The following is a 25,008-nucleotide window of genomic DNA, read 5'->3' as shown; positions in this document are numbered from 1 at the left end:
TTAGGGATCCAAACATTTAATGGTCTGTTATGCTTCCACTGGGCATCTTTTTAAATTAAAAAAACATGATGTACGGCACTGTTGGAGGGAGAAATCACTTTGCGATGGTTTCCTGCTCAGGCACTGGCAGGGACCGGGAGAGGGTGGCTGGCTGGCCTCCAGGGAGGCCGGACGGCGACACGTGACCCTCTCCAGGAACACCGCCCCCACCCCCCACCGTCGGGAAGCATGTTGCAGACTCCAGGCAAGGGTCTGGGTGTCCAAGGGACACCTGGCACTCTTCCCCATCACACCCTCCTAACCCTGGCAGCCAGGAAGTTCTATCTTTAGTCTGACCTGAATCTCTCCAGTTGTTTTGAGGGATGGCCAGCCTGAGACCGCACTTGGAGATGCGCTGGTTCTGCTCTTCCCAGTCGAACCTAAACCCCCAGGAACCCTGAGCTCTGGGAGCCCTTTCTGGGCACGGGGATTCTGTCCCTCTTCGCATCTCCGGCAAAGGGCAACGTAGACCGCTGGGAGGGCCTCGGGGGACACTGCCCCCCTGTCCCCAAGCTCCACCAGCCGGGGCCATGCACCCAGACACGGGGACTGCTGCCCACCCTGCTCACCCATCAGGTCCTGTCTCGAGTCCCCGCTGCTGTGATGATTTTCTCCGAGCACAGTTTCCGGCCACTACGAGTTGCACTAAAGATCTGGGGCATGGTTTTCAAGCAGAGGTTGTAAGACAGCAGTCAGCTCCTCAAACATCACATGAAGGGGGGAAACCAGGTCCAAAGCAAAGTCCCACCTAAAGCAGCATCGGTGACCCCACCCGGGCCAGGGACAGAGCCGAGACACACTCTGTCCCTGGGCTAACCGGGCCCCCGGCTATGTGTCGGCATCACCGGCCATGCTGGGATGGCGTCTTCACTCTGGTGAGGGGTCCTGGGGAGAGTCCAAGATTGGGGAAGAACAGCCAGTAGGGTCCCTTGGCAAGCAGGGGGTCTCCGCGTCGGAAATGGGGCTCTCTCCCCACATGACCAGACCAACACGGGGCTTCCGACCAAACAGCCTGCCCAGCGCCCCCTCGGCCACAGCCAGGACCACCCCCCCCCCACAGGCCCTCTCCCTCCAGAAGCCACCCCTCCCTCGAGGGCCCCTCATGGACACCTGTCAGGAGGCTGCTGCAGCTCCCAGGGGCAAGGATCCTTCCCAGGCTCCCCGGGAGCTCTGAGAACAAGACCCCCTTTCTCTGCAGCCCCTGTGCCCCAGGGACCTCAGGCTCCTGTCCCAGGAAAGAGGCTTCTGGAGGGGAATCCAGCACCATGGGCAGGCCTGGGCCCAGACTCTTGTTCTTAATTTGTCACTGAATCCAAACACACACACACAGACACACACACACATGCACGGGGTCTGCTGCCTGGCGGCCTGGGGAGCCCCGAGCCATTCTAAGAGCAGACATCACCTCTGTCTGCTCACATCTCTATGGTCCAACCTAGAAAGCATTTCACTGGGATGAAGGGGTAAAATTGGTCCCCCCAACCCCATATCAACAGGCAATGAAACGTCCAACACCATATAGTGAATCATCTGTTCCCTCGGCTGATCTGTGATGCCCCACAGGGTGAGTCAGGTCGAGCCTGCCCTCCCCCTGTAACCCCGCATGGCTCTCCAGTGCCCTCAAGAGAGATCATGTCCCCGCCTGTCTACCTCTCTCTGCCCCCATCTTGCCCTGTAAGACGATGGTCAACCTGCTTCTCTTGCATTTTCTCTAAGCTGCTGTTTCTCAGCCTGGGACACATCCCCCAGCCACCACTGTAGTCTCTGCTTGGACTCCCAAGAGGGGCTGGGGTCTCCCCTCATAAGCATGAAGTGGCCCAGCTGTGCCCCTGTGCGTCCTGCCCTGTCAGCCAGACTGGGGGCTGCAGGCACGGGTGGCTGGCTCTTCCGCGTCCCTCCCAGGCACAGGGTAGGCAGTGGACGGGGACTGAGCCTGTGGAGGTGCTCAGTCCGTCACCTGGAAGGGAGGGTAGCTCCATGTCTTGATTCTCCCTGGACGGTCTCCACACACCTGCTGTTCGGTGGCACTATGCGTGGAGCCCCCCCCACCCCAGATACACACCCTGCCAGGTGGCTCACGGTTGCACTGGTATGGACACCTCTGCTGGGGACCGCGCCATTGTTATCAGTGGCCCCTCGCCCCTCTTGTGACGCCTAAACGGCCCTGTTTACGTCCCTGGGACATAAACTCTGTAATGAGCTTGCCCACAGAGGATGATAGACACCCTTTCATGCTTCTCCGTTTCCAGAACCTTGGCTCAGCATCCCTCTCCCAGGTGACTGGGCACAGCTCTTCCAAACACGCAGCCAAGACGCAGGTGGGACCCCACGGAGCCTCACAAATTAACTTCGGAAGAACCTTCAGGATTGTAATATTTCAGCACGGCCTGTCCCGTGACGCCCGCTGTCCCTCTGGTCTCCCAGGAAGACTCTGCAGAGTTCCGCATGATGATTTCAAAGTTTTCTCATAACTGCATTCGTGGGAATCCCACGGGGTGTGTGTGTTGTTGCCACTGGGAGCGGGGACTGTTGATCTCATTATGTTTTCCGACCAGCTGTAGTGGGTACAGATGAGAATGACTGACTTGTGTGTGTCTGTTCAATATCCAGCCCGCTACTTTCGCCAAGTTCTCCAGTGACCACTTCAGTGGCTTCTTGGTTTCCTCAGGCCTCCGATCAGGCTGCCGGCAAATGATTACAATTCTTTCCCAGAGACAGCGCATTTAATTCTGTTTCATGTCTTATTGCTATGTCCAGGATTTCTGGACAATGATAAAGGGCTCTGTTGGTGGTGGTTGTTTTTGTTTTTGTTTTTAAATAAAAGTTTTTGAACTCCCAGGAATTTGAAAAATCTCATCATTTAGCATGGTCTTGGCTGTGAAGTTGGGACACAGTTTCTTGACCGGGATGAGAAACCATCCCCGGTTCCATTTTTAGCAGTTCCTTTAAGATCGGAAAACCAGAGCTAGATTTTGTCAGATGCTTCTTGTCATTTCTCAACAGGGTCCCGCGGCCAACCTGTTGAGGTTGTTATGTATTATATTAACAGGTTTCCCCACTATTAAGCCATCTCTGAATTCTTCTGATAAATCCTACCTAATCACAGCGGATGACCTAACGTTCTGGGAAGCGGGATCTGTGTGTATCTCACCGAGAGGATTTCTGATGCCATCCTCGGGGTGAGATCTGGGTGAGGTCTCGTTTCTGTACAGTGTTCACAGTCTGGGGCTGTTCTCACCCTCTCTCACCGGGGTGACTTCCTGCAGACAGCAGCTTCCCGCTCCGGTGAGACTCCCGGGTCTCTGAGCTTGGGGCCCCTCCCCGGCGAACGTGTTCCCAAAGCCATGTGGGCAAACACCACGGACCACTCCGTCAAGGGACTGTCACCCTGCGTTCATTGTTAGTACGTTCCACATTTTCATGATTCGGGGTTAGCTCCAGGCCGGTTACACGGCAGGGAAATGTGCTGGGAAAGTGGACACCAGCCTGGGGGAGGTCAGGACTGTGACACCACCCGCCGAGAGGACCCTGCAGGGCCTCCTGGTCTGTGTTCCTTGTCACCCACAGGCAGACGGATGGACGTCACGTCGGGCATCAGGGGCACGGAAAACACAAAATGAGGGAAGGCCCGGACCCTCTCAGAATGGCCCCTCTGAGGAGAAACCCCGCAGAAGTGAGGGGCTTGGCAGGAAGGACACCCCTGGAAGATGGTACCATCTCACTGTCCGCCTGCCATGCTGGGACCTGGACCTACCCCTGCACAGGATGTCTGTCTCTGCATCCCTTGAATCTGGTGGTCCTGACCACACTGGCCACCAGCGCTGCCAGAAGTGAGACCTATCTGTCCTGGGCATGGCCCTCGGCCGCTGACACGCAGACGCAGCTGCCGCCACCAAAAGCGACAAGCTTCGGCGTGGTTTGTTACATGGCAACATGACACAATGCCGCGTGTCAGAGCAGGACAGTGACAGGGAGCGGGAGAGCCCCGCACCGCCCCCCCCACCCCGCCCATCACAGGGAGCTCCTCACCCTCACAGTCCAGGAGGGGGCGCCTGCCAGGTCGGGCGGGTGGGGGGGTGTTGCAGGGGCGGGGCCTGCGGTGTGTGGGTCAAGGAAGGCCCGTCCATGCCCACGCCCCTGGGCAGTGGCCTGGACAACAGTGTTTTTGACCCGCGAGAGACTCAGGCCCTGGTGCTCTCCAGGCCAGCAGGTTTGTGCAGATGCCTTCACTTTGGAGGCTCAGTTTACCTCCCTGACCAACGGGGCCATGGGCCCCTGCTTACAGGTAAACGCAGCCACGTCTGGGAACAGCCAGGACCCAGTGTGGCAGGTGTCCCCGGAAGCAGAGGCTCATGGGGTGCAAACCATCTGCCCCCAGACCCCTTGGACTTTCTCAGCTGCATCTTGTCTCCTCTGGGAAGTGGGAACAGTGCACGGAGCCCGCAGGTTCACCAAGGGGCCTGGGTAAGACACGCGTGTTCGTGCACCATGCCACACCCGACAGGGCCGCGTGAGGTTCTGGCTGCTGCCAGGATGTGGGAACAGGGCTGAAGAAGAGCTGATGCAAAGTCCAGGGGGCGCAGGCAGGCCTGGGCAGCTGGAGGGTTGGGTTCCCCTTTCCCAGGGGGTGGGCTGCAGTCGGCCCACAGCTGTCCCTCTGAGGGCCCGCCAGCTCTCAGAGTCCATAAAAAATCAATCTAATGACACAGCAAACATTAATTATAGCCGTGAGACCAGCAATGGGATTGATCTGGAAGGGGCCGCTCTGCTGTTAGTCATCGAGACGCTCTGTGGGGGTGGGGAGGGGCCGGGGCTCGGGGGCAGGAGCCATGGAGCCGACCAGAGCCTGCCCCCCAACATCGGGCTGACGGCAGGGGAGTGGAGGCTGCTGGGGGGCCCAGCCGGGGGTCAGGGTCCTGGGAGCTCGGTCTGGCCCTGCTTCCCACTGGTTTTCTGGCCCAAAGGGACACTGCAAAGGGGCGGGGCTCCCTCCAGAAAGCTCCGGGTGGGGAAGGACCAAGCCGGACCCCTCAGCTCTCCCTGCTGTGCGAACAGCAGAGCTCCCAAGTGCAAGGAGCTGAGCATGAACCCTCAGGGGCACGGCCAGAGCCCCCTGCCAGACGGCTCTGGGGAAGGGCCTGCAGTCAGCCAGCTGGACGAGGACATGAACGGAAGTCCCGGTGGGGGCTGGGCAGCCAGCGGCACAGCCTCTGACCCAGGGAGGGACACAGACATGTTTTAAGAACATGCAGAACATGTCCCGTGGGAGGGGGCACCTGGCAGCCCCCCGCCCCTCCTCTAGGTGGGGAACACAGGCTCCATTCTCCCTAATGCTATCCCCCAAGCAGCACACTGGTCTGTGTTCTGGGGGGCGGGGTCGGTTGGGAGAAGAGGTGCTCAGGGACCCTTCCCAGGTGAGAAGTGACCGCAGACGCCCTCGGATGGCGGGCTCCCCTCTCCCACAGTCCCACCCATGTCCCTGAGGTCCAGGGGTGCTGGGGACCACCATGTGGGGCCAGGGACTGCTCCGGCCAGGCCTCCCTCTGCGTGTGTGGCTGGGGAGGGGGACCGGAGCGCCGTCTGGCTGTGCCATGCCTCCCAGCATATGTCTGAGCAAGAAATCCAGCGAGGTCCATATGCCGCTGTTCTAAATAGAGCCTCTCTGGAGCCTTCAAAGGGCCAAGGTCAGTGAAACTGGAAGCCGGGAAGCATGGTGGGCAGGGGGCTGGGCTGAGATGGCGACCTGGGTCCCCCTCCCGGGGCAGTTTCAAGGTGAGGGTCGGGGAGGCCTGTATCGAGCGCCCCTGAGACCCGCAGGGAGGAAGTGTCTGTGGCAACCTCACGTGTGTGTCCCCAGAGTGTGACCCGGCAGCCCTGGGCCCTCTGCCTGCCCCCGCCGCACCTCACGCGCACACACCCGCACGCACACACGGGCGTCTAATTATTGTCTCGCGGCGGGCAGGAGTCCGACCGCCGGAGCAGCTGGAGGACATTCAATTCTCGGCGTAATTGACAGTGCTGGAAAGCACCCAAGTGGGGTGTGAGGACGCGCTCCCCTCCGCGACGCGATCCTTCATCGCCAAGCACATTACTGCCTCGGTTCACACTGCCTCCGCCCCCTCACCGCCTGCCCGCCTGGCTCTGGGCCTCCGTCTGTCGGCCGGCCGTCTGTCCGTCTGTCGTCAGAGATACCACCGGCCACCGGCCTCACCTCTGTGCGTGGAGGGAGCTGCTTTCCCCCCTGGCCGCCCGCACCCTACCCCCCACCCCCAGTGTCAGGCCCCGGTGACGGCTATGGGGAGGGACTTCAGGGAAGGACTCTGGGACATAGCGTTGGGACTCCAGGGGTCACCACCCCAGTCCCTGGGCTGCCCGGCAGGTGCTAGGAGGCCAGGGGCACCTGCCCCCACTCGCTCCTCCCCAAAGGCTCCTAGAGGACAGTGTGACATTCTTGGGGACTGAGCCTCCCACAGGGGATAGGGCCAGTTAGCAGGCATGCACAAGACAGGGCAGTTGCCTGGGTGGCAGAGTGACCGCGCACCCAGAGTGACCGCAGAGTCGGGGGAGGTGCAGAACACATCCAGGGGCTGGGGGGCACCCACAGGGCTATCTGGGGAGGTCTCCGGGCTCTGTCGTCATCCGTGTGAGCAGCAGCCTTGATGAACTCTGAGAACCTGTAGGAAGGGGACAGAGGCTGAAGGCCAGGACCGGGAGCCAAGCACTCCCTCCAGCTCGACGAATATCTCAGGGCAAAAAGCACGCCAGAAAGGGGTCAGCATGGCTCTACATCACCCGTGGGGAAAAGAATGAAGCGAGAGCCAGTTGGACAGGTCAATGTGGCCACCTGAGAAGGTAACTGGCTGACTTAATAGAGATATAGCAGGGAGAACAGAGAAGGTGATGACCCGGCTCTAGGCAGCACGGCTCAGCCTGTGCTCAGAGCATCTGGCTCCAGACTCCAAGGAACATGACCAGAGCCCACACTCCTAGAGCACCTTCTAGGAGCTAAACTCTCGTCTATCAAACTATTCAGAACTGGGACCAGTCCTGTGAAGCAGGAAGTAGTATTACGCACCTAACCGAAGAGGCACGAAGTTGTTAATGAACTTGGCTGAGTTTCCACAGCTGCTTAGTCATGGGGCAGGATTGAAACCCAGGCACCTTGGCCCCAGAGCCCCAGTGCCTACCCACACGTGATGCAGCCAACAGACCCAGGAAGGCGCGTCTGAAAGCGACGGAGCTGGCGGAGCACAGACGTGAAGGTGGGAGGGACGGCGTGGGGGTGTCTGGCTGAGAGGCCGCCTGCAGAGCAGGACCCCAGGCCCTGGGGTGGACCTTTTCACCCTCCCAGAGAACTCCCCGAGTCTGCTCACCAAGGTTTAACACACACGGCCTCCCTGGGAAACACCTAGGTGGCATCGCACAAAGATCAAGACGCACGGAGCCCATGAGCCCAATTCTGGTGTATTTTACCACAATGGAAAGTTCAGAAAGAAAGGTGGCGGGTGGCGGTGGTCTGAGAGGGGCACACAGAGGCCCCGGCAGGGGCGGGGGGGCGGGGACTGACACTCAGCTGGACAGTGTTCGGGTTCTCAGGGTATCACTCTTCACACCTTTAGCTGTATTAAATATTTCATAATTAGTGAAATATTTGAGATTTCTTAAATCTTTGAGAAGTCTGCAATACTTTTATAATACATTTTTAAATGTTTTGGAAAGGAATGGGCTGCTGTGTGCGACTGAGCTCCCCGTCGTCAGAGGTGTGCAAGGAGAGGCTGGATGTCAGAGAGGGCACTTCCCCCAGCAGGGGGGTGGCCTAGAACCAGGAAAACAGTCAGCATCACTCGTGAGCCTTTACGAAACAGAGACTTCCGGGACCCATCTCTACTCCTGATTCAACAGGTCCCAGTGTAGGGCCTGGGTGTCTGCGTTTGTGCCACGGGCCATGTGTCCTCTGTCCTGGTTGGGACACAGATTCTGGCTCATGCTTTGTTTTCTCTGGCCTTAAGGACCAGGCCCAGGCTCTTAGGCCCCCCATCAGGCTAAACACAAGGTGGGGGTACCAGCCCCAGGAGCTGCAGGCGTGGGGCCTTCGGCGAGGTGTGCACGGCCCCCCCTTGCAGAGACGGGAGCACTGAGGACCAGAGAGGGGAAGAAAGAGCCTGAGGGTCACAGGAGAGGAGAGAGGGGAGACAGATCTCCTTTCTGTTCCAGGGCTGCCCCGGTCACGGGTGTCCCCCGTCCTGGTCGTCAGAGCACTAATGTTGACCCGTGGTGTCTGGAGACAGTCCCTCCCTCACAAGGCCCTCCTCAAACCTGACCCCCTCCCGCATCTGACCACACGCGGAGGAAAGGTTTGACGGATGGAGCTTGGCAGGTGTGTAGCTTGGCGCCCAACAAACAGGCAAGCTGACCGACGGCCCTGAGCTCTGGCCTTTACTCGTCTGATGGTGTTGAAAGCGGCTGTGTGCCCGGCCCAGGCCAGGGCTGGGCAGCGGCAGACAGGGGTGGCCACGAAGCCGGGTGCCTGAGGAACCACATCGAGAGAACCTCCCGACATTGGCCTCAGCCTTGTGAGGGTGTGCACTCAGGCCTCGAGAAGGAAAGGCATTTTCCCCGGATCACACAGAAGATTGTAGCACAACCAGGATGAAGGCTTTGCTCTCCTGAGCTCTCTCCAGCCCTCCTGCAGCTCCAGGGCGTTGGGGCTGTGCCGTAGCCCAGGGCAGGGATTGGGGGGGGGTGGTGGGAGGAGGCTGCCCCCACCTGCCTGCCGCTCCAGTACCCATGGGGGCCTTGGAGCAGCGGGGTCGAGTGCCCAGGCTGGCAGACAGAGATGCCACCTGGCTGGTGACGGCCTCGTGGGAGGCCCGCAGCGGCCCCGCAGGGCTGGGAACCTGTCACCGGAACGGCGGCTTCCCGCCACGGAGGTCTGACTTTACCAGCGCCGTCGCACATTTCTGTAAACGTTAGCACACACGCAGCACCGCGAAGGAGCGGAGAAGCGTGCACCGTCCTCGCTCTGCTGAGGAGGAAACAGGTGGAGGCTGGGGGGAGGCCAGGCGGGGACCGGGCCGGAGAGTGGATGGGACAGTGGGACAGCCCCGGGGGCCACCGGAGAAAGCGCGGCTGAGCGCACTCGGTATTTAGCTGCGGTTGATTCCCGTAATAACGAAGCAACGTTCGCACTGTAGGATCAAGATAACCATACCAACCCATCCCACGAAGAGAGACCTAAGTACGAAGACAGGAAGGAGGCTCAGGGGAGGAGGAGCCAGTCCCGGGAAGGGAGAGGTGGTCTCAAGGGCCCGCGGGGACCTGGAGCAGGAAGGGGCTTTGAGGATCTCGGGGCCAGAGCCCCGCGCTGCCATTCCTGCCACACAAAGGCTGGGACAAAGGGCCATCTGGTCTACCCCCTGCCCTCACCCCCAGGTCGGGCTGGGCTGCTGACGATGGCCCAGTACCCCTTCTGGAGGCTAGACAGGCCTCCCTCCCCACCCGGCCCCCTGCACGGACAGGGGCTTGACCTAATCCACAAGGCCTCTGGGGAAATGAAAAGCAGGAGGAGGAAGCTCACGGACCAGGCAGAACCACCCCCTTGGTTCTGCCTTCTTCTTCCCAAAAGAGGTAATGGGTAGAGGCTTTGTCCAGATGGGGGGGGGGTGGTTCAGGGATGTGGGCTTCTTCCTGAGGAGGACAGCAGGTGTGCTGTGGGGTTGAAAGGAGAGGTGTCCGGCCAGGCTGGGCTCACACGGGAAAGCATGCTGGGATGCTGTGGACTGGGCTGGGGCTGGGACAGAGGTGGGGGTGGCCAGAGCCCACCAGGGCCAGGCTGCAGGAGCCATGGGCCTCCCCAGGGATGTCCTCCTTGCTGGACCACAGTGCCCATCCCTCCACGGTCCGAGGCCAGCCCTCTGGGCCCTGCTATGTCCTTGGCTCTCAAGACAGCTCTGTATTCGTGCCAGCTGCCTTGGGAGGAACACGTCCCCACCGGCTCCGTGTCGGCGGTCCCTCATTCTGCGGACCGGCTGGGTGACTGACCACGCCACGCTGGAGCTCCCCGATCGTGCACCCACACCATGGGGGCTGCAGCTCTGACCTGCCCATCCAGAGTCCACACCTGGCAAGCGAGTCCCTGCCACGTGCCAGAGGCAGGGCTAATGGGCTGCAGAGGGACGCCCAAGTTTCAACCAGTACGTGGGTCAGCCGGGGACGCAGCCTGGTCTTGTGGGCCCAGGAGGGCTCCCCCAGAGAGCTGACATTTCTGCAGAGACTTGAACAGTGAAAGACCAACCCTACAAAGGCAGTGGGGGAGACAGGGCAGGGGAAGGGGCCAAGGAGGCCGGAAGAGCCAGGAGGGTGGGGGTGAAAAGACCCGAGAGGCTGCTGGGAGCCTTGATCTCACCCCGGTGCCCCTGCCAGAGACCGGATGTGATCTCAGGGGCAATAGGGAGCCACTGAAGGTTTGGCGCAGACGACGTATGACGACTCTGGCTGTTGATGGAAAAGGGACTGTTGCAGAACAACTGTGGATGTGCAGGGAATCGAGCAGAAGCATCTGCAGTCCGCGGGAGAGGGGGCAGGAGCCCGGTCAGTGAGGGGCAAGGGAGGGATGTGGGCGGAGCCGAGAGGCAGAGATACGCCCGACAGAGCGCATGGGAACCTGTGCGGGAGTCCAGGGTGTACACAGCAGCCGTACTCGGATAGCCCCAAACCGGACATTACCCAAACGCTCGTCCACAGGCAGACAGACAGCTCCCAGCGGTGCAGCCATGACAGAAAGCTGTCACGCGGCCACAGAGACGCAAAAGCCGTCCCGACGCAGTGACATGGAGAAGCCCTACCCTGGAGGGTGTGCAGACCGCCCCAGGGAGCCACTGATGCCCGGCCGTTGGGAGCTGGGGACATAAGAAATTATGAGAGAGTTATAAGAACTTCAGAGAGCCATGCTGGTCTGGGGTTCCTCTGTCCCCTTGGCCCGCACTGGGCAGAGAACCAGCGCGGTCTGCATGAGGACGTAGCTGACCCCAGACCCCAGGGCATCATGATGCATTCTCATGGATAGCAGGTGCCTGTCCATTGTGCTGACACCAGCCACCAACACACAGTCCGGCTATGAAGGGCTCCAACAGCACGCACACGGGACAGGTGCAGGGGGACCTGTCCTGGCCACACACGGAGGAGGGACCAGGGCAGGCGGGACTGGGGAAGGGAGCAATCTCTGAGCCACAGACATCTGCCAGGACACGTGTGTCCACACCAGACCCTGGATGTGGAAAGGGGCACTAGAGGGGGTCAGGGCTACCTGACAGGATACTACTGGTGGGGAGCTCACCTCCGGGGCGTGGTGAGGAGGGACGGGTGGCACTCAGCTCGCTGACATTGTGCGAGTGGTCAGGACCCCGGACACCTCAGGCCCGCCTAGATGCTCCCGGAGGCAAAAATGGGGAAGGCCAACCCTGCCGGCCTCAGAAGAGCTCAAACCCAGACTCAGAAAGGCAGAGATGCTCAGGAGAAGACATGACAGACTTCCTGAGGCCCTGCTGTCAGGGGTTGGGGGCTGTATCCCAGGCCCCACCTGGAACAGTGGAGATGCGGGAAGCATCTCTTGTCCCAAGCCCGGTGTGCATTCATGGTCGTGTCTTGGGGTGGGAGGGTCGGCGCCCCCCTGAGCCACATCCCCAGCCAGAACTAGGCTTGTGGGAGCACACAGTAGGACAGCAGCACAGGCCCTGCCCCCACCTGCCTTCCCCAGGAGACTCAGAGCAGCCGCTGGCAAGCCCAGAAGAGCCACCGGCTGATGTACACACCGCATTTCAGGGCCCAGTGCCAAGCGGCCAGGCTGGGGACGTCCGTGTGCCAGGGCGAGGGCCAGCCTGGAGCAGAGTCCCTGCAGGCAGCCCCTGTGTACCCTCCTCCCCATCAGAGAGCCCAGATACTTCTGCAAGGTGGGCGCATGTCAGACCCCCCAGGCACATGCCTTGGGCAGGACTCACGACCTCCCTCTACCTGCAGACCTTGGGGCAGTTGTTCAGGGCCCCTGGACCGGAAGGCCCAGTACTGGAGGTGGTGCAGAGTCTTCTGGACTAGGATGGAAAGCCTGTGCAGAGTAGGTGCTCAGGAAGGGAGACCTCCCCCAGCCCGCTGCGCCCTCCCCCTCATCCTGGCAGAGAAGCCTTGCCAGAGCTCTGGGCCACGTCCCTCCGTATCAGATCATGACTGTGAGAAACAGCCCTGTCTGCTGGTTTCCTCTGGGCTGCTCCAAGCTCCTCTCCCCCCACCAGCTCCCCTCCTCTCCCATCAACCCCATGGCTGCACGAGGCCTCCCTGCCAGACCCTCCCCCTCTCCGCAGACCCCCTGACCCACTTCCAATGCCGGATTCAGGGTCCACAGGCTGGGGCGCCAGGCCGCTGTGAGTCCCTGGCGTTGACCACGTGGAGCCGGGGGACAGGGCAGGATGGCTACAGGCACCGCAGCCCCCAGCCCCCCAGGGCCATGGGGACACCTACGCAGAGATGCTTACACACATGTGTGCAGAATGTGGACATCCACAAAGCCGGAGTTGGTGGGGAGAGGACAGGAGAGGCACAGGCGGGGCGCCTCTCGTTCACTTTATCAGAGATCTGAGGAAAATCTGCTGTGGTCCCCGTCACACAAAGAACACAGAGAGGTTAAGTGACTTGCCCCTGACTGCACAGCTGGTTAGCAATGGGGTCTGTAGTGGGATCCCCTGCACTGGTGGCAAAAATAGGGGTCAAAGGCCAGAGGCAGGAATAAAATCTATGACGGGAGGAGGCGAGAAGCAGCTCAGGCCGAAAAGCAAAGCTTGTGGCAAGGAGGGGCCGAGCCAGGAGCCCTGCACCGACAGAGGAGGGGTCCCCAGGGCCTGCAAGCCAGAGAGAGGCCAGAGGCGGGAGGCACCCCGAGGCCCGCCCACTCCTCCTGCTCATTAGAGCCAGGAACCCAGGATGCGCATTCCACAGAGAAATGAGAAAACAAATTAAGACCTATAGCAGCAGAAATGCAGCCCTGCGGCCTGCTGGGCTGCCCGCTGAGAGACCAAACTGCCAAGAAGGGGCTTCAGGGAGGCTGGAGAGGGAGAACGGGGAACCAGGACTCCAAGAGAGCTGTGGGCAGCCCAGAGGTGGGCAGCTTGAGCCCGGACCCTCTCCAGCAACACCCCCCACCTCGCCCCACAGGTGGTGAGGACAGGGAAGGGTAGTGGGGACAGCACAGGGTCCACCCTGAGCTGGGCCCACTGTGGGCAGCAGAAGCCAGGTGTGGGGGAAGGGGAGGCCCCAGGAGGGTGCCCTGGGATGGGTCGTGACTCTTTCCACAGATGCCAGCATGTGACCTCACGGCCGGGGTCTACTGCCTGGAAAATGACAGACAGCACATCAATATAGAGCCAACAGGCAAACTCTTCAGTGAGAATGTCCGTGAGGCAACAGTGGACCATGGTGGGTGAGAGCACAGGCTCCAGTGCCCACCATGATCTTCCTGATAACAAGGAACCGACTCAGCCAGCACACTCCTTTCTCTTCACCACTGCTTTTCCTGCCTGGAATGCAGACATGATGGCTGGAGAAGCCGCCGCCATCTCGAGGCCATGAGGACAAATGCTAAGAATGTCTAAGAAGAAGTCTATGTGGGGTGATGACTGACAGCTTCCTTGGGCTGTGGACCAACACTACAGCCATCCCATATTTCCATGAGAAAGGAGCCCCTATGCGGGGCTCAATCATAAGACAGGGTCTCCGTTTCATGCAGCCAAACCAAATCCCTGGCTGATGCAGCAGAAAATAATGCTGAATTCTTTTATGAAGAAAGTTACCTTCAATGTAATTCTTTTCAGGGCTTCTAACTACATCAAAAAGAAAGTCTCGGTTTGGGGCTGGTAAGTGTTGAACACCTCTGCACACTTCCTGTTCTCCCTTTTTAATAAAGCAACAGCAGGCCTTGGGCTCCAAGCCTCCCCTGGGCTACAGCATCCAACTAGAATTTAATAACGTTGTTTTGTTTCCACTGAATTTATTTTTATGATTATGAATTCTATTTATGGCAAAGGAGGCTTGTTTTCCATTTGTAGTAGTGCTATAAAACTTCCCTTTTAAATAAATGTATTTATTTAAGTTTTTTAAAAGTGAATTTACTTAAAGAAAAACAGTAAGAACACAGAGGGAATGTGGGGGCACATGGGCGGCTACTGCCCAGCCCCACACTTCCACCACTGGGGACAGTCTGCCCCTGGGCTCTGTGGGGGAGGCCCGCCCTCCAACATGGGTTGGGGACACAGTGTCTGTGGACTGTCCAGCCTGGGGCAGGGGGCGGACGGCTGGACCCCTGGTGCTGGGAATCTCTAGGCGAACGAAGCCTAGAGTCGTGGGCTGGGCAGTCAGGCGATGAGCCGTGGCCAGGGGTTTGAAGCTGTCCTGGTAACCAAGCCACTAACTCAAAGTCCCAGGTTCCTTCCAGCCCGACTTGTGAGGCCTGACTTCAGAAGCGGGGCTCGAGCAGCTGGAGTGACCTTTTGCTAATTAGCTCGGGCTGTTTGCTCTGCAACCGCCAGCTGATCTCCGGACAGCAGCTCTAACTCCAGCCACTGCCTCCTGTCACCGTCAGGCAGATAAATAACTCTGCTCTGGGAAGGGGGGAGGGAAGGGGGACTGTCGGAAGGCTGGGGGAGGGGCAGGACGTGCAACGGAGAAGGTGAGTGGCTATGCTAGGGAAAGCATCACCCCCACTTCCCAGAGAAGAAGACTGAGGCCTGGGGGCAGGGGTCTTAACAGTGGAGGCTGGGCTCTGCCTCTGCTGACCCCCAGCCCCCAGACTCCATTTCCCAGCATGCCTTCTACGGCACCCAGGGGCCCAGGGTGGGGCTGGCCGTGGCTCTTTCCCTGGTGCTGAACACAGGGCCAGGGCCAGGGCTGGGTTGGGGCCAGCAGGTCACCTGGGGTCATCAGAACACACAGAAGCCTCCTTCTGGCCTCTTAGTCATTGCTTCAGTAAAGCAACTTCCAGGGACGAGGCCTCAGGACCAGGAAACGGAGGAGGGAGGGAGGCAGGAATAGAACTGAGAAAGTTCAACTCGCCGCATGATAAAATGTTGTGTCTGTGCAGGATCTCGGGAACAGTGCGCCCCGCACCCACCTTCCTGAACCGCCGTGTGGTGTCCGTATGCCTCTGCCGGACCCTGCAGGAGCCTCAGGCCATCTGGTCTCTCACCTGCCTCCTAGGTGGGCCAGGCTGGGAAACATCCTTCCATTCATTCGGCGCGCACTCGCTCAGCAACTGCCACCTGCCAGGCTCAGGAGGGGCAGAACACGAGGCCCTGAGGTGAGGGAGAGGACAGAGACGCAAGGGTCTGGGGCTGATGGGGGGATTGAGCCCCGCCGGGCTCCCCCTGGGCTCCAGGGACCTGGGACCAACTCAGGGAAGCCTGAGCGTGGGCTTCGAAAAAGGCAGAGAATAAACATTGCTCGGACGTGACGTCCTGAGACTCTGCTGTCTTGTGCTCAGAAAGGGGGGCATAACCACCAGAATTTCTTAACTGCCTACTGTATACCAAGCAACTTGCACGTCCTGCTGAATGCTCACCTTCTGGGAGAGGTTATTACTCCACTTTACAGATAAGAAACAGGAGGTCAGAAGTAGTAGGTGACTTTCAAAACTCTACATGCAAAAGTCATCAGAATAGGGTCTATGGGACACCCATACCACCCCAAGGACAGGCAGAGTGGGGAGACAGGGTGCTCTATGCAAATGCACAGAGGTGGGAAAGCACAGGGCTATCGCCAGGAGTCTTGGCCAAAATCCTGCTCTGGCTGGCCCATGCCCGGGGGTCAGCACCGTCAAGTCCGCCCAGCCTAGACCCAACTGCCCCAGCACCTCTGAGGGGTGCTGTTCAGCCTGTGATGGCCCGCCTGCCCCACTGCTGCATGGGTCTCTGTGTCCTGGCACGGTCAGAGCTGACCCTGACCCCAGACCACACACACTGCCCTCTCAGCAACTCTTAGCCTCAGGGGACACCATCATGTTTCAGACAGAGAAACTGAGGCCTGTGGACGGGTAGGTGCTGTTCACTGTCCCATGAAATGAGAGGCAGGGATGGGGTCAGACCCCAGCCCCTCACCCCGGGCTTTCCTGATGTCCGCTGAAGGGACGCAGCCGTCACATGGAATGAACCGTATGACCTCACACCCCTTCCCTCGTTCTAGACTCGGCGCTCCTAGAGGGATGTGTGTCTCTAGCTCCACAGTGTCTGGCAGATGGCAGGCACTCCGTGGACATCTGGAGGAACATGACCAGGCAGCTTCACCCGCCCTGTGACCTAGCCCCTGTCCGCCCTGCAACCCCATGGCTCCCACGCCCACAGGTTCCAGCGAGCCTGGTCTCCCCGTGAACCTCACACACACTAAGCTTGTCCCGCCTCAGCTCTGCTTCCCCAGCCGGTCCCTCTGCCCAAAACGCCCCGCTTTTCTTCTCATGGGGGGCTCTCCTCCCCCCTCGGCACTCCCCTCCTGGAAGTCTCCTGCTAAAGCCATGGAGAAGGCTGGGGAGCCTGCTAAAGACACCAGCAGAAGAAGGCATGCCCTTGGAAGTTCTAGGAGTCTCTGTTCCTCCCTGCTACCAAGGACAGAGCCCTGTATTCCCAAATGCTCCCTCTCTTCTCTCGGTGCATCAGAATTGGAAGAGCCTGAGTATCACGATCGCAGTGGCCGGATGCAGCAGGCAAGCAACATGTCGCAAAACTCCAAACCCTAAAACACACATTTCAAGGTATTGAGTCACTCACCCCCTTCTGGTCACGCGAGCCAGGACAACCCAGCTCCAACAGACGGGCCACCTCCCGGGTAGGAGCACCTGCACCAGAACTGGGTTTGCAAACAGAAGTCAGTCCCAGCCCTGCAGGAAAGGCCCCCAACGGCGGAGTCCAATGCACAGGGGGCAAGAGGGGTTCTGTGACCTGGGACAGTGCTGAGGAAGCTAACTCTGGGCACGCCCAGCGCCCCAGGCCGCAAGGACACCCACTGTGTCACCTGAAGGCTGCCCGATTCCCCTTCCTGAGGCGCTCAAGTCGGCATTCCGGGTCACTTTTTCCATAGGAGACCCTGTTTTTCAAATACACGGGTTGAGTCCCTATTAATACACGGCGCGTCGTACACTTGGCCTTCGACATGTAACGGAAGCACACAGCACAGCGCCCAGCACCGTGAGGTGGTAGAGGATGAAACCCACATGGCACCCCAACTCACCAGGGGGGACGGTGGAGCCCCAACCCCACTGTGCACACATTGAAGTGGCCCGTTCCTCGGCCTGAATGCCCCGTGGGCTGGGCAGCAGCTCCATGTGGGGACCTCTGTTTCCGTGGACCAGCTGAGCCTGACCCTGAGCCTGGCTCCCCCAACGCCTGCACGGTGACCCCAGCACACAGGTCTTCAAGACCGGCCTCCCCCCAACCCCCAACACGCTGAGCGCATCGGATGGGCCAGAGCGCCCCTTACCTTCCGGTTAGGGCCCGGCGGCGACACGGCACACCGGGGCAGTATAGGCTGGCGGGCTCCTCCCTGCGGGGGTCATGCACGTCTTCTCCACCTTCCAGGACCCAGAGGAACAACACATGGACACCCAGGCAGCTGCCACTGCAGGGAGACAGAATGGGACGCCAGTGAGAAGGGCGCTGGGAGCCACCGCAGCTTGAGCAAGATCCCATCTGCAGGAGCCACAGGGACATCCATCCTGTTGGCCCCATGCACGGAGAATCGGCCTCCAAGTGCACACCAACACCACAGAGGCCCACGGCCCAAGGGCAGAGGGCAGGGAGAGGAACACGGCCTGAGGCAAGATTTTGGCAGGTCAGACGGGTTGGGAGGGGGAGGTGGGGCGGGGGGTGGGGGGTGGGTGGAGGGGCCTTGGTCACAGCTGCTGTTTCCCACTTGGTGGGTCCCCCAACTGCTGCAGCCCAGGTGTGTGTGGGGGACCAGCTCTGATTCCCTCACCCCCCAAGGAGGTGGGCTACACAAAGACCCAGGGCAAGGCCTCTCCCTGCAGGTCCCACCTCCACGCCACAAGCGAGTGCTTGCTGGGGAGCAGAGAGCAAGGACTCCAGACCAGGTCCCCGACGACATGGGAGGGCACCAGCCGGGAAGCCGAGGCTCGCGCTGGCCCAGTGAGTCCGCCCACCACTGGTTCCCCCACCTGCCCATGAGGCTGCATCCCTCCCTGCTCCCTTCCTTCCCTGCAGCAGGCCCGGCAGCCGCGCACAGGCTCACTGTGGACCTGGATACATGCCCCGCTCAGCCACACTCCTGCACACTGGGTCCCCATTCTGCAGACAGGGAAGCGGAGGCTGGGAATGATGTCCACGCCCCAGGCCACAGCACAAAAGTGCAGTGTCAGACCAAACCCGGAGGCACAATGCAGCATGGGATGAGGGGTGAGGGGGCAGGTGGCACCTTCGGGAAAAGGGGACTCCCTTGAGGCCCTGCAGGAGGGCCTAGACAGGAGCCAGAGGGGCCCCTTGCCCCAGCTGTGCAAACCACCCCTGCCAAGAACCCCCAGGCTCCAGGGCCAGGAGCAGGAATTGGAAGGCAAGAAAGAACCCGTGGTGTGAGGAAGAGCTGGTGCGTGCGTGTGTGTGTGTGTGTGTGTGTGTGTGCACACGCAAACGTCTGAGTGAGTGGCACGTAATTACCTGAAATTGTGGTTTAGAAGCAGATGTAAATAACCAAAAAATATGTGGGGAGGTGGGAGAATGCTCATCAATTAGAGCTAATTACCTAACAGCTAATTGAAATAATAATGGACTGCGTTTGAATATGCTAATAAGGGCAAACCCGTCTTGGGGAGGCCCCCAGGCTGAGGCCCAGGGCCCAGGCACCTGGACGCCTCTTCCTTCCTGCCCCCCGGGCCTTTGCCCGCATGGGTCACCTGCCGGGAAGGCCCTCTCCCTGCTGCCCACCTGGCCAGGGCCTGCTCTCCTCTCCTGGGCCTGGGAGCCTGAAAACGGCCTCCCCGGCCGCTACATGAGTGAAGCCGGCGGGGAACAGGGATGCAAGCTTCTTGAGTGCTCACGGGATGCCCAGCCCCACTTTGCAAAGAATCCCAGGTTTTACACAAGGAAACTGCTTTGGAACCACAAGGCGTGGCTGCAGCCTGGGCGGGCCATGGGAAGGGCTGGGATGCGGGCTCCTGGCCACCCTCAGACCTCAGGGCAAAGCTGGGAAGGTGGAACATGAGCCGGGGCACCGCGCGTGTGAGTGGAAACCAGTTGAGCGCGGAGGTGCCTTGTGGCCTGCAAGTGGGCTGTGTTCTCAGAACCGAGGACTAGGTGCCTGGGCTAGAGAACTCACTGTCCACGAGCACCCCCTGGGATCCCACGTGCTTGTTCACACATGTGTACGCACGCCTGTGCACGCACACACACCCTCCACTTTCCTCACGGGCACACTGGACCCCAGGCCTCCCACATGCCGGCTCTAGGCTGGATCCAGGTGGTAGCCCACCACCCACGCCCCGCCACCACCGGCACGCGGCCTGGAGGGGCTGAGTCCAGAGAGTGTGGCCGGGCTGGCAGGTCGCGCGTGGGCCGCCCCGACCCACCGGCCCCTGGATCACACCCACTCTCACCTTCATCGGCCCAACCCAGGGCATCTCTCGGTGCCATCCCTGGCACAAGCCCTGAGCCCCGTCGACCCGCAGGGCCTGGCAGGAAGCCTCGCTCCTCTCTGGGGCTGAGCTCCTCCTGGAACCGAGTCGGTCCGAGAGCTTTTAAGACCTCACTCGGCAATGCAGCTGGAAACGGAGGGGTCCCAGCACCTTGTCGATAATGTGGGATCTGCGGCGGGTGGGGTTCGGGTGAAGCTGGTGATCTGACACAGGGGGCCTCCCTGGCCCTGGGCTGCGAGGTGCAGGCAGATCGGGGAGAGGGTTTCCAGGGGGAGCGGCTTGCTGAGGCCAGAAAGGAGGAGCCGGCCCTCAGGCCTCATGGTGCAGGGAGCCGCCAGAAAGGAACCAGGCACTAGACAGAGCTGGCATCCGACCACGCTCAAGAGGGAGACCACCACAAACCCCGGCAGGCCATGCCTCAGATTTTCCTGTTGAATGGGGATGATGGTGGGTACCTCCCACTGGGTCACACAAGCCCAGGTTTGTCAGAACCCACTGGCCTGGAAGCCCTGAAACCTCAGGGAGCACCCGGGCTGGAGGAGCCACAGGCAGGGACCCACCCTGGAAAACACACACACACATCTTTTGCATGCTATCTGGGGGTGCACCCGTCCAGGAGCCCTATGTCTCCACGTGACAGCTGGGAACACATCCGTGCAGGATTTTACAGATGGGAAACTGAGGCCCAAACCCATCGATAGAATTACTCCTGAGCCAGAGAGCATGGCGATCAGACACACCACAGCGGGAGGCTGGGGGGGGGGCCCATTACACAGACAGGTAAACCGAGGTTCCCAGAGGCCAAGTATAACTGGCCCCTGATCACACAGCAAGGAGGGGAGGGGAGGGGAATGGAATGGGAGGTCTCCCTTCTAAGGCCTCCCCCAACCCCTGCACACCACTGAGTGGGGAGCCTGGGTGTCCCTCAGGCTGCAGAGGGAGCTGCTGTCGCTGTCGGGGGAGCAGTCGCCTCGGAGGAGAAGGAGGAAGAGGCAGGAGGGGGGGGCCCCAAATTCTGCTTCCAGGGCTGAACAGTAGACTTGCAAACGTCAGGGTGAGGGGTGGGGAAAATGAATGTGCCCAAACTTGACATTTGCATTTCAAACACTTATATCAGCAAAACAAATAACAGTAATTATACCATTTGCATATTTTGTGCAATGATTGTTTGGCGAGGTAAGGAGGAGGGGCTCCTGCTGATGCCAGCAGCTTGGGCTCCCCACAGCTGTGCCTGCCCCACCCACGGGGTCCCCTGAGTCTCCAGCCCGCCCCCCACCACCCACCAAGGCTGGGCAAGGGAGGAACCCCAGCGAGCAGAAAGATGCCCATCCCAGGTCGGGTCGGACTTGCCCCACTACCTGGCTCGGCCTCCCCTCTGAGGAGCCAGGCCCCCACCTGGGAAATGAGGTTGCTTCTGGGTGCCCTGGGGCTCTCCTAGGGGCCCCACCCCACCTACCAACCTCAGGTTGTACCATTCACTCCTCTAGGCTCTGTCCTTCCGCCACTCCTCTGTCTTTCTGTTTCTCCAACACATCCCTCCTCCTCCCCCAGCATGTGGCCACCTCAGGACCTTTGCATAGGTACCCCCTAGCCTGGAAGGCTTCCTCCCAGATCTACCCACAGCTGGATCCCTATCATTTGGGGCCCAAGTCCAATGTTCCCTCCCCAACGCCCTGATGGGACAGGTAGGGCTGCCCTCACTGGGGCCAAGAACTCCAGCAGGCCTAAGGGGACCTGGAGCCTTGGAGGGCCAGCAGAGCCAACAGCCTGGGACACACAGGCCCTCAGCAATCGTGATACACCCACTCAAGTCCCCTGCCTGCCATTCAGAAGCATTAGTGAGGCCCCTACTGTACGCTGGGGACTTGCACTGACACCTGGAGGTGGAATGCTGGGGGCAGAGGGCGGGGGAGAATCCTCCCACTTAGAGGGGAGCCATGGAGCAAGTGGCAAGGCTGGGCAGGCAAGCCTAGCTGTCTAGGGTCTTCTTGGGTCTTCCTCAGAATTCCAAGCAGACCCCTATGGGGCTGCTATGGTGAAAGAGCCAGTCCTGAGCTCACTTCTGCCCCCCAGTGACCTTGCTCCATCCCAAGGGGTCTTGAGGGAGGCTAACGGGCCCTTCCTCCACCCACCCCTGCAAGGCTCCAGGTGGCAGGTCAGGCACAGGGAGCAGGTCCCATGCCGGTCCCAGATCTTCATGATAATCGTGAGCGTGTGCAGACCCCTACGGAGGGAGCTGGATGGGCTCTCGCGGCCCCTGGGTGCAGAAGGTTCGGTGGCCTTTCCTGCCCCAGGTCCCACCCCTGCTGTGTCTCCTACAAAGTGAATGCCAGGAGGGAGGAGAGGTAAGAAGAGAAGGGGGGACCGGGGGGGGGGGGGGAGAGGAGGCAAGGAGAAGAGAGAAGGCCATCCGCATCACCTCAAAAACTGAAGTGCCAGAGAGGACAAGCCAGGCTCCTGACTGTGCGGGGCACGGGGCAGGTGAGGGCTGACAGGAGTGGGAGCTGCCCAGGGAGGGCCCTGGTCTGCAAGGGCGAGGCAGAGGCATGATGGGAGCAGGAGAGCTGAAAACCAGCTGTGGCCCGGAGCACAGCTCTGCCAGTCATATGCGTACGTCGTGTGTATGTGTGTGTGTACTTCTGTGCATGCATGCATGTGTGCACGTGTGTGTGCATACATGCCTGGTGTGTGCAATGTGTGTGCATACATGTGTGCACATGTGTGCACATGCCTGGTGTGTGCAATGTGTGCACATACATGTGTCTTGGGTGTGTGCATGCACTGCATGTGCATGTATGCATGTGTGCCTAGTGTGACTGTGTGTGCACGTGTGTGTCTGGGGTGTGCGTGCATGCATGTACATGTGTGCCTGGTGTGTTTGTGTACACATGTGTTCATGTGTTGTGTGTGTGTGTGCGCCTGGTGTGAGTGTGTGCCCACGTGCACACATGCATCTGGGATGGTGCACACATGTGTGTATATGTGTACCTGGTGTGTGTGCATGTGCCTGTGTTGTGTGCATGGCTGTATGCATGCCTGGTGTGTGCATGGCCTGTGTGCACGTGCACACACATGTGTGCTGGGCGCACTGTCTCTGCACCTCTGTGTATTAGAGCACATGTGTTTCTGACCCGTGAGTCTACATAGGTGGTGGGTCTATCCGTGCATGTGTTTCCATGTCTGTGTCCAGGCTTGCGTGTGTCTGTGATATGTGTGCATGGCTATCCGGGCATGTGTGGCTGTGGAGGGCGGGCACTGTGTGTGTGTGCCACCGTGTTCTACTTCTGCCCAGATCAGGAAGAAGAGACTGGGCTCTGCGTGCCCATCCCCCCATAGCTGGGGGAGTAAGGAGGGGAAGGGGGGGGCATGCCCCACCCCCTTAGAGCTGCAAGAGGAGGGGCCTTCTGTGCCATGCCACTTCTCCCCACCCCCACTCTCCTTTCCCCATCACAGCTGGGCCAGGGCCCTACCCAGAGACCACACTGGAAACCCCCACCCACAGAGACGCTCCTCACCTTCTCCCAAAGGTGAGCAGCAGTAACAACCCCGCAATGCCTAGCTGCTGGAGAACTAAGAACCAGACACATGGCCCAGGGCCCCACGAGGAGCAACTACAGTACTGTCACTCTGGTTTCCAGATGGAGAAACTGAGGCCCAGAGAGAAGTGTCATCACATGCCCAAGGTCGCACAGATGAGCCAGGATTTGGACAGGGCTGCCTGACCTCTTGCTTTCTGCAGGACGCACCCGACACATATACTCCCAGCGGACAGGCGTCATTAGTATGCCCACTTCACAGATAAGGAAACTGAGTCCCAATTACGTTAAGAGATTTGCCCTAGGATGTTGCTGAACTGGGCTCACAGCTCTCTGCTTTTGACTTAAAAAGAGGCAGAGGCAGCTGACGGGACTGTCCCGAAGGTAATTACAGCACCACAGTCCCAGGGCTGACTGCATGCGGGGGCTGACTCCCTCCTCCCTTTAATCTCCTCCCGCTCAGCCTAGATGTGGGGAAGCCAGAGCCCTGAGACTTGGAAGTGCAAATGAGGCCCCTTCCCCTGGTAAAGAGCAGAAGCAATTAACTCCCAGCTTCACACCCCACAGCCCCACCAACTCCAGACGGAGTAAACAGTTAAATATGAAATATTAAGCCATAAAAAAAAGCTAGAGGAAAACAGAATTCAATACTTCTCAGTCCTCAGGAGGGAGACAAGCCTTCCACGCTCAGGAGGAATAGAATAAATTGTAAAAGAAAAGAGGCAGATTTGACCATATAAAAGTAAGGAAAGGGAGCATAAGAAAAATAACAAAAATTAAAAGAGATACAACATACACCGGGAACACATTTGTAGCAAATGTGACAGGGAAATGACACCTATCTTCATTCTGTAAAGAACACACTCAGATTTGTTAGGGAAACACCAACAATGTATCAACAAATGGAGGGAGGAAGCGAAGCCCAGGACAAAACACAGGTGGCTGATGAATATGTAGGACAATGTTCCACCTCTTGCATAATCAGGAAAATGCAAATTTAAAAGAGATACAGTAAGACACCATTTAGGCTCATCAGAGAAACAATGATGGAAAAACAAAAACCAACCAACCCTCCAGGAAAAAAAAACCCAAAAACAAAACAAAACAAAAAAACTCTAAAGATAATACCCAGTGCTGGTAAGCTTATGTTGAAAACGGCACAATTCTTTGGGAGTCATTCAGTGATACCAATTGAATGCTTATAAAAGGAGCACAGCCTACAGCAGACAACTCGCCAAATGGTGAACTAGGCCTTTCCCTTTGAGATCAAGAATGACGCAAGGATGCCCACTACCACCACTTCTCTCCAACACTCTGCTAGTGGTCTCAGCCACTACAGTAAGACAAGAAAAAGAAACACAAATGATACACCTTCAAAAGGAAGAAAGAAAACTGTAGCTCTTCCCAGGTGCTACAATTGTGTACATTAAAAAAAAAAAAATCCCAAAGAATGTCTAAATACAGTCATGGATAAGAGGGCTTACTTAGAGCGCTGGGTATAAAACCCATACACAAACAGGGACTGGATGTGTATACATCTGCAGTAAGTAGAAAATAAACATTTATTAAAAAGTCAACACTGCAAATTGATCCATAGACTCACAGCAACTGCAATCAAAATCCCAGCAGATTTTTTTTTTCTTTGCATGGAACTTGACAAGCTGATTCTCCGAGTTCTAGCCGTAAATAACTATGTTGAGCAGGGGTTTCACTCTATCAGATAATTATGATTTATTATGCAGCTGCAGTGATAGAGTGTGGTCT

General features: G+C 59.0%; 1 protein-coding gene across 4 annotated transcripts in view; it reads right to left on the bottom strand.

Annotated features, from left to right (window-relative positions):
• ELFN1 (extracellular leucine rich repeat and fibronectin type III domain containing 1) overlaps positions 1 to 25,008 on the bottom strand; it is a 68,967-nt gene that overhangs the window by 11,618 nt on the left and 32,341 nt on the right. For all 4 annotated transcript variants that reach the window (XM_082713869.1, XM_082713870.1, XM_082713872.1 and 1 more), the window contains exon 2: positions 17,545 to 17,682. The gene's annotated coding sequence lies outside the window, so the exon portion shown is untranslated. The remainder of the gene's footprint in view (positions 1 to 17,544; positions 17,683 to 25,008) is intronic.

The sequence above is a fragment of the Mustela nivalis genome, assembly GCF_964662115.1.
Source record: "Mustela nivalis genome assembly, chromosome: 19".
In the NCBI taxonomy this organism is placed as follows: domain Eukaryota; kingdom Metazoa; phylum Chordata; class Mammalia; order Carnivora; family Mustelidae; genus Mustela; species Mustela nivalis.
Note: the sequence above shows the minus strand (reverse complement) of the source record. Positions and strands in the feature narration are given on the sequence as shown.